Here is a 6,788-nt window from a genome sequence, read left to right as displayed (position 1 = left end):
GAAGGAGTTTTCACTTGCAAATGTTTTCCAATGTCGGAGGGATAAGGAAAATGGTTGGCGAATGAATGAATGAATGACTTGAATGAATGGCTCCAAGTGAGCACGTATCCTTCTAATGATTGAATGTTTATTTCTTGAATGACTGGATATTACTGTGCAAAGTATGCAAATTATTAAATGTAATGTTTCCATGGTTTACCTGATTGTGTGAGGACTCGAATTTTTCTTATTTTATTTTATTTTACTGGCTTAATTAATTATTTACTCACCCGTTTTCTCTGAATATTTTATTCCAACCTCTTTATACTCAATTACATGGAACTATGGCCTACAAGTATTTTAAAAGTGTCTTGATTCGAAAATTTATTTCTGAAAGCTCATTTAGAGTGAATAGTGGATGCGCGTTTGGAGACAATAATCGATTCGAGAATACAATAAGTTTGAAAAATTGGAGACTTGTACATTAGTCTTGAAATAGGTATTTTTATGTTTAAGTACTCAAGTGTTAGTTAGTTATACTATAGTTATAAGAATTTATTGGAAATTTCACTCTATCGCACATAAAACGGAAGTACGCGTTTTAGCGCGCGCGATTAATTGAGGGACTTTGGAGACTTGTTTTTAGACTATTAAGAGTGAATAATAATAGTATGAATGGAAGTGCATTAGAGGTTTAGTGCACTAGTGCAACAAAATCGAGAAGAATCGGGCACGAAACGCGCGCGAACGTGCACTATTGAAAGGTTGACTTTTGGAACATTTTTGGCCACACACTTAAGCTTCCTCAAGAAGCTTTCTCATCAGCAAACACTCTCCTTTCTCTCTCTCTAACAGCCGACCAGCAAGAGGAAGAAGACAACCCAAAATCTCCATCAATTCTTGCTTCATTTCTTCATCAAATCCCTCCAAAATTTACACACAACTTACAAACCACTTGGAGATCAACTTAAGCTAGGCAAGGAGCTTGTTTCTCATGGTTTTCTTGGGCTTAAGGTGACCAAAATTTTCTGCTTTAGTCATCTAAGAAGGTAATCAACGATCAACCTCTTGAATCTCAGTTTATGGAAGTTGTATTGCACTTGTGAGCTCATAGATTCATATGGGTAGCTTTATATGGTTGGAAATCTTGTGAGTAGGTTCTATGAAATCCCACAATGGCTTGACGAACTGATTTGATGAGATTTGATGTTATTTATGTTGGATTAGTGTTTAATCTAGTGAAAATGAGTTGTGTTGTGAAAGAAAACTCAAAGGAAGTGAGATGAGCAAATGTGATGATTCTGCCCCTGTTTTGCCGTGACCCTCAATTGACTTGATTCTGAAATATATATGTAATATAGGTTGTGTAGAAAGTTTCCTCAAAAAATTACGTGATTTGGATGGGTAAATGTTGAGATTTCGAAAATGTAACAAAACTGGAAACGTAACCAGAGCCTCTCTGGCAGTGATTTTGTTTCGGCCATAACTCTTTACTACGATGTCGAAATCAAGTGCTGTTTGTGGCATTAGAAACTAGACACTTCCAGTTTTCCAACGATGTAAAATACATGCCCTGATTCCACCTGAGTTAGCCGTACCAACCTTGTAAAGTTGCCTGTTCTGTTTTTCGTCTGTACTGGAAGCCTTGTTTTGAGCTGCGACTTGATGCTCAAATATGAGCTAGTTTTAGATAGAATTTTAAAACGATTCCTTCTAAGAAATTGTATCCTTATGAATGTAGTTTTCAACGCCACTAACCACACTCAATTCTGAGTTGAATTGAGCAAGATGTGGCCAGATTTCAGAACTGACTCAGTGATGAAAAACCCTCTTTTTGGCTAGATGAATGACTCTTTTTGAATTGGGACTTGTGATCTTGAAATTCTTGGTGTTAATGGCCTACCAAATATAATTTGGATATTTCTTAAACATTTGTCTTCATAAATGGACCATGTTTGAAAAGATTCGTTGGCCAAATGTTTTAAAAAAGGGAAATGGAAGTACAAGGCAGCTTTGCCTTGGAAAATTAGAAATTTAGTGACTTTGTTAACCCACTTCCCGAATGGATTTTTCTATACAAATTGACAGAGGAATAGCCCTTATATGGTAGTGTAATGCTACCAAATTTGGTACCATTCCGAGTCCATTTCGATGCCAACCAAAGTCCCAAAGTTCGTGATTTAAACCTGGAAATTAGCCTAACAGTCTCACTTTTTCAGCAACTTTGAGCCGCTATATCTTGGTGCTCAAAACTCCGAATCTGGTTCTGCTTGTTGTGTTTTAAACTTTGATTGTAACTCTAATTGAGTTCCAAATTTTAGAATCTAGTTCACATTGTATGAATTTTTTCGAATTTTCAAACTTTGCCGAAAATCAACCCAAATCTGTCTTGAGATTCCAAGACAACATCTTGGACCCAAAATTTGAATGTCTTCCAATTGGAATCATGGAAAAGTGTTTTCTTGGAACTTTTAGTACTTTGGAAGTAGTTTCCAACGGTACCAAATTTTCCAATTTTGAACTTTCAGAGAGTGAGTGATGATTTTCCAAAGAATACCCTAAACTTGATAAATTTTGGCAATTTTGAAAAGAATCTACGCGGGAATAATTTCATAGAATCCGGCCGTATATCCGGCCAGTTATTGGCAGGATAGTTGGCCAGATTGATGGTGAGATTTGAAAAAAAAAATTGGGTTTCTTAACTGCCTCGAATTCGGCCAGAAATCCGACCGGATAGCATCTTCATGTTCGACTTCGATCGTTCGTCTGGAAATTTATTTACATGATTTCATACTTACTTGTTTCCATCCAATGATTTTAAAGATAAAAATAAGATTTTTACTTGAATTTTAAACCCCACCTTTGAACCTCGATTTACGAGTAATTGAGACTCATTTTTGTGATATTTTCTTAGATTGTACACGGGTGCAATCTTTCTCGATAAGTAGGAGTTTTAAGCGATAGTGTGTAATAGTTTATTGTTATTTGCTCAGGCACTCAAGGGGACCTTCAAGAGGAACTCGAAGCGGACGTCTAAACACTTGTTTGAGCACTTACTCACTTGTTTTGAATAGGTGAGTGTTGCATATAGGAGTACGTTACTTGAATAGTTTTACGACATATTTACTCCATGGTCATTATGTGTTTAACTGTTAAGTGTTACTGATAATTGCTCCTATGAACATTTCCACTGTTTTACGGCGAGTGTGTACTTTCTCTCACTCGACCTACTAAAATGATAAATCTTACCGTTAATCGAGATTATTTACCGTCTACCGTTTACCATTTACTGTTTACCGTTCACTGTTTACCAATTTACTTGATTACCTGCTTACTTGACTACTTGATTATGTGATTACCGTAAATTACGTGTTCACATGAACTTTTCCACAATTTTACGGCGAGTGTGTACTTCATCTCACTCGACCTACAAAATTGATAAATTTTTACCATTTACCGATTTACTTGATTACTTGTGCATGTTGTAAGCTCTAAGCTGAACTGGGCCCTGCCCTTGGTTATTGACCTACTCGAACCAGGACTGGGTTTGGTCGGGTAGGTTAGAACCCTGGGACACCGTTTCGGTATACTCGAGTTGTGCCGCCCCCACTTCTCTCTAAGGCGAACCAAAGGGTATCCGCGGGATGACTGTCCAGCTCTCGCCAGGACTCACGCAAAATCTATTCAAGCTTAATGCAATACTAGGCATCACAACCAGATAAAGTAAGTCAAATAGTGCGGAAGCTTTCAAACTTAACGATATTTAACAATTATCCAATCCTTACATCGGATTTCCAGAATACATCTCCAAATCCAAAATAAATAACAACCAAGATGTCTAGTCCAATACATTGGAAATCCTATTACAAAAGTACATCAAAAGGGAGTCCCTTCGAGTCTCATTCCAAGCCCATTCCTGTTAAGGAAAACAAATCTACAGGGTGAGCAAAACGCTCGTGAGGCCAAGAATACACATGCAAGCACGTTGTTCAGATAACAATCCCATTTTAACAAGTAGAGCAATAATATTTCAATGAATGGCACTATAAACGAGAAAAGTAAATAGAAACAATTGAAGGATACAGGAGCTCTCAGGAGCTATTTTCCACTTGCACAATCACGAATCTCCACGAATTGACACTCTGTTAATCGGGTAGGTTATAGTCTGTAGAACTTCACTTACACGATCCCTTTTCACCTTACATACCCCTATACCGGGCCCGCACGACATTTATAAGGCGATACTCCTCGAGTATGCCAAGCAAGACCTCTCAATAGGTCAAGCTTATAATCTCATGGTTCACTAAGGAACCCGACCAAGCCCATGCTGGCTCGAGTCCAAGGTTAGCCAGTGAGAGAATTGGGCATCCCCCCACTGAACATGTAAGAGTCGAGGAGATTCATTCCAATCGACTTATGCAACCATAGCATAAAGTAACACTTAAACACGTCACGCAAGTTCACTTAACAAGTCACTTCATGTCACGAAATTCAAGTATATATCATGTATATGAGAACGACTGCGATAAAGTATACACTCGACTCAGCATTTTCGAAATCTCTATTTTTGATAACACTTAACACTCATCACATATATCACATAATTCACACACTTGGCACTCACCAAGTAAACAAAAGAAGAAGTTTCACTGGAAGTTCAGGTGTCCACCGCGGGATCCTCTTAAAGGTCCTCGTGCGAGCTTGAGTAATTAATAATGAACAATCACTTATAAACCCCCAATTATTAAGGAAGATTGCACACTTGTGCGATCTCAGAAAATTTTACGAAAATAAGCCTTAATTATTCGTAAATCGAGGGTCAAAAGTGGGGTTTTAAAATACAAGCGAAAACTGATTTTCGTCTTTGAAATCGAGTGTAAAATGATCAAGTGATATCAAAGGAAAAGAGAGAGTTTGAAAAACTCCATTTCCTTTAAGTTATGAATTTTCAGATTTGTTACACTCACTTTGTAAAATCGTATCTCACTCTCTACAAGTCCAAAATTGGAAAATTTAGTACCGTTGGAAACTACTTCCAAAGTACTAAAAGTTCCTAGAATGCACTTTTCCATGATTCCAAACGGAAGATATTCAAAATTTGGCTCAAAATTACTGCTCTAGACTATCGAGGCAGTTTCGGGGTTGGTTTTTCGCCAACTTTGGAAATTCGACAAAATTCACAGAATTGGAACTAGCCTCTCAAATTTAAAACTCAATTAGAGTTGCAATCAAATTTTAAAACTCAACAAGCGGAACAAGAATCGGAGTTTTGAGCACCAAGATATAGTAGTTCAAAGTTGCTGGAAATTTGAGACAATTATGCAAATTTCCAGGTTTAAAGTACCAACTTTGGGATTTTGTTCGAGTATCAAAATGGACTCGAAATGGAACCAAAATTAGCAGTATTACACTACCATATAAGGGCTATTCCTCTACCAAATTTCATAGGAAAATTCATTCGGGAAGTTGGTTAACAAAACCATCAAAGTTTCTAAATCTTCAAGGCAAAGCTGCCTTGCACCACTAGTTTTCTTTTTCTCAAACCTTTGGCCAATAAAATGCTTAAAACATGTCTCATTTATGCTAACCAGGTCTAATAAGGATCCAAGATACATTTGGTAGGTGATTGAAACCAAGAATTTCGAAGAGCAAGTCTCAAATCAAAATTGGTTACAAATCTGTCCAACATGAGGGTTTTCTCCCACAAAGTCAGTTTCGAATTCTGGTCATAAATCACTCAATTCAACTCAGAATTGAGCGTGGTTGGTAGCATTGAAAACTAGATTCATAAGGCTACAATTTCTTAGAAGAAATCATTTTAAAAATTTGTCCACAACTAACTCACATTTGAGCATCAATTCACTGCTCAAAACAGAGCTCCCAGTGTAGACGTGAAACAGGACAGTCATGTTTAAACTATTGGTATGGACGACTCAGGTGGAACCAGAACGTGCATTTTATACCGTTGGAAAGCTGGGAATGTCTAGTTTCAAAGCCGATTTGGTCAGTCTATCCACTATCACCCAAATAGCATCATGGCCCCTTTGTGTCCTTGGTAATCCGGATACAAAATTCATAGTGATGTTCTCCCATTTCCACTCGAGTATTTCCAAAGGTTGAAAAAGTCCCGATGGTCTCTGATGTTCGGCTTTTCCTTGTTGACAAGTCAAACAAGTCTGGACAAATTGAGCAATTTCTTTCTTCATGCTCTCCTACCAATATAGATTCTTCAAATCTTGGTACATTTTATTTCCTCCAGGGTGTACCGTAAACTTCGATCGGAGTGCCTCTTCTAAGATTTCCTTCTTAAGCCTTTCATCCTTTGGCACTACTATCCGATTCCGAAATTTCAAAATACTATTTGTTCCCAAATTGAAATCCGACTTTTCTCCCTTTTTGACTTTTTCCACCCACTTTTACATTTCAGGGCCCTTTTCCTGGGTTTCTTTAATACATTCCAACAAAGTGGAATTTACTTCAATATTTTCAAGAATTATTTTTCTCGGTTCCAATCGCGGATTCCAATAACTAACTTCTTCTAACAGGTGTAATTCCTTAATCATCAATCCGGCCACTTGCACTTGGCGACTTAAAGCATCGGCCACTACGTTGGCTTTCTCTGAATGGTACTTTATCGTGTAATCATAACCTTCCAAAAATTCCATCCATCTACGTTGCCTCAGATTCAGCTCTTTTTGAGAAAACAAATACTTAAGACTTTTGTGGTCAGTAAAAACTTCAAATGTCACTCCATACAGGTAATGCCTCCATTTCTTCAAAGCAATTACCACAGCCGCTAGCTCCAAGTC

Source organism: Coffea eugenioides, chromosome 1 (genome assembly GCF_003713205.1).
Source record: "Coffea eugenioides isolate CCC68of chromosome 1, Ceug_1.0, whole genome shotgun sequence".
Taxonomy (NCBI): Eukaryota; Viridiplantae; Streptophyta; class Magnoliopsida; order Gentianales; family Rubiaceae; genus Coffea; species Coffea eugenioides.
Note: the sequence above shows the minus strand (reverse complement) of the source record.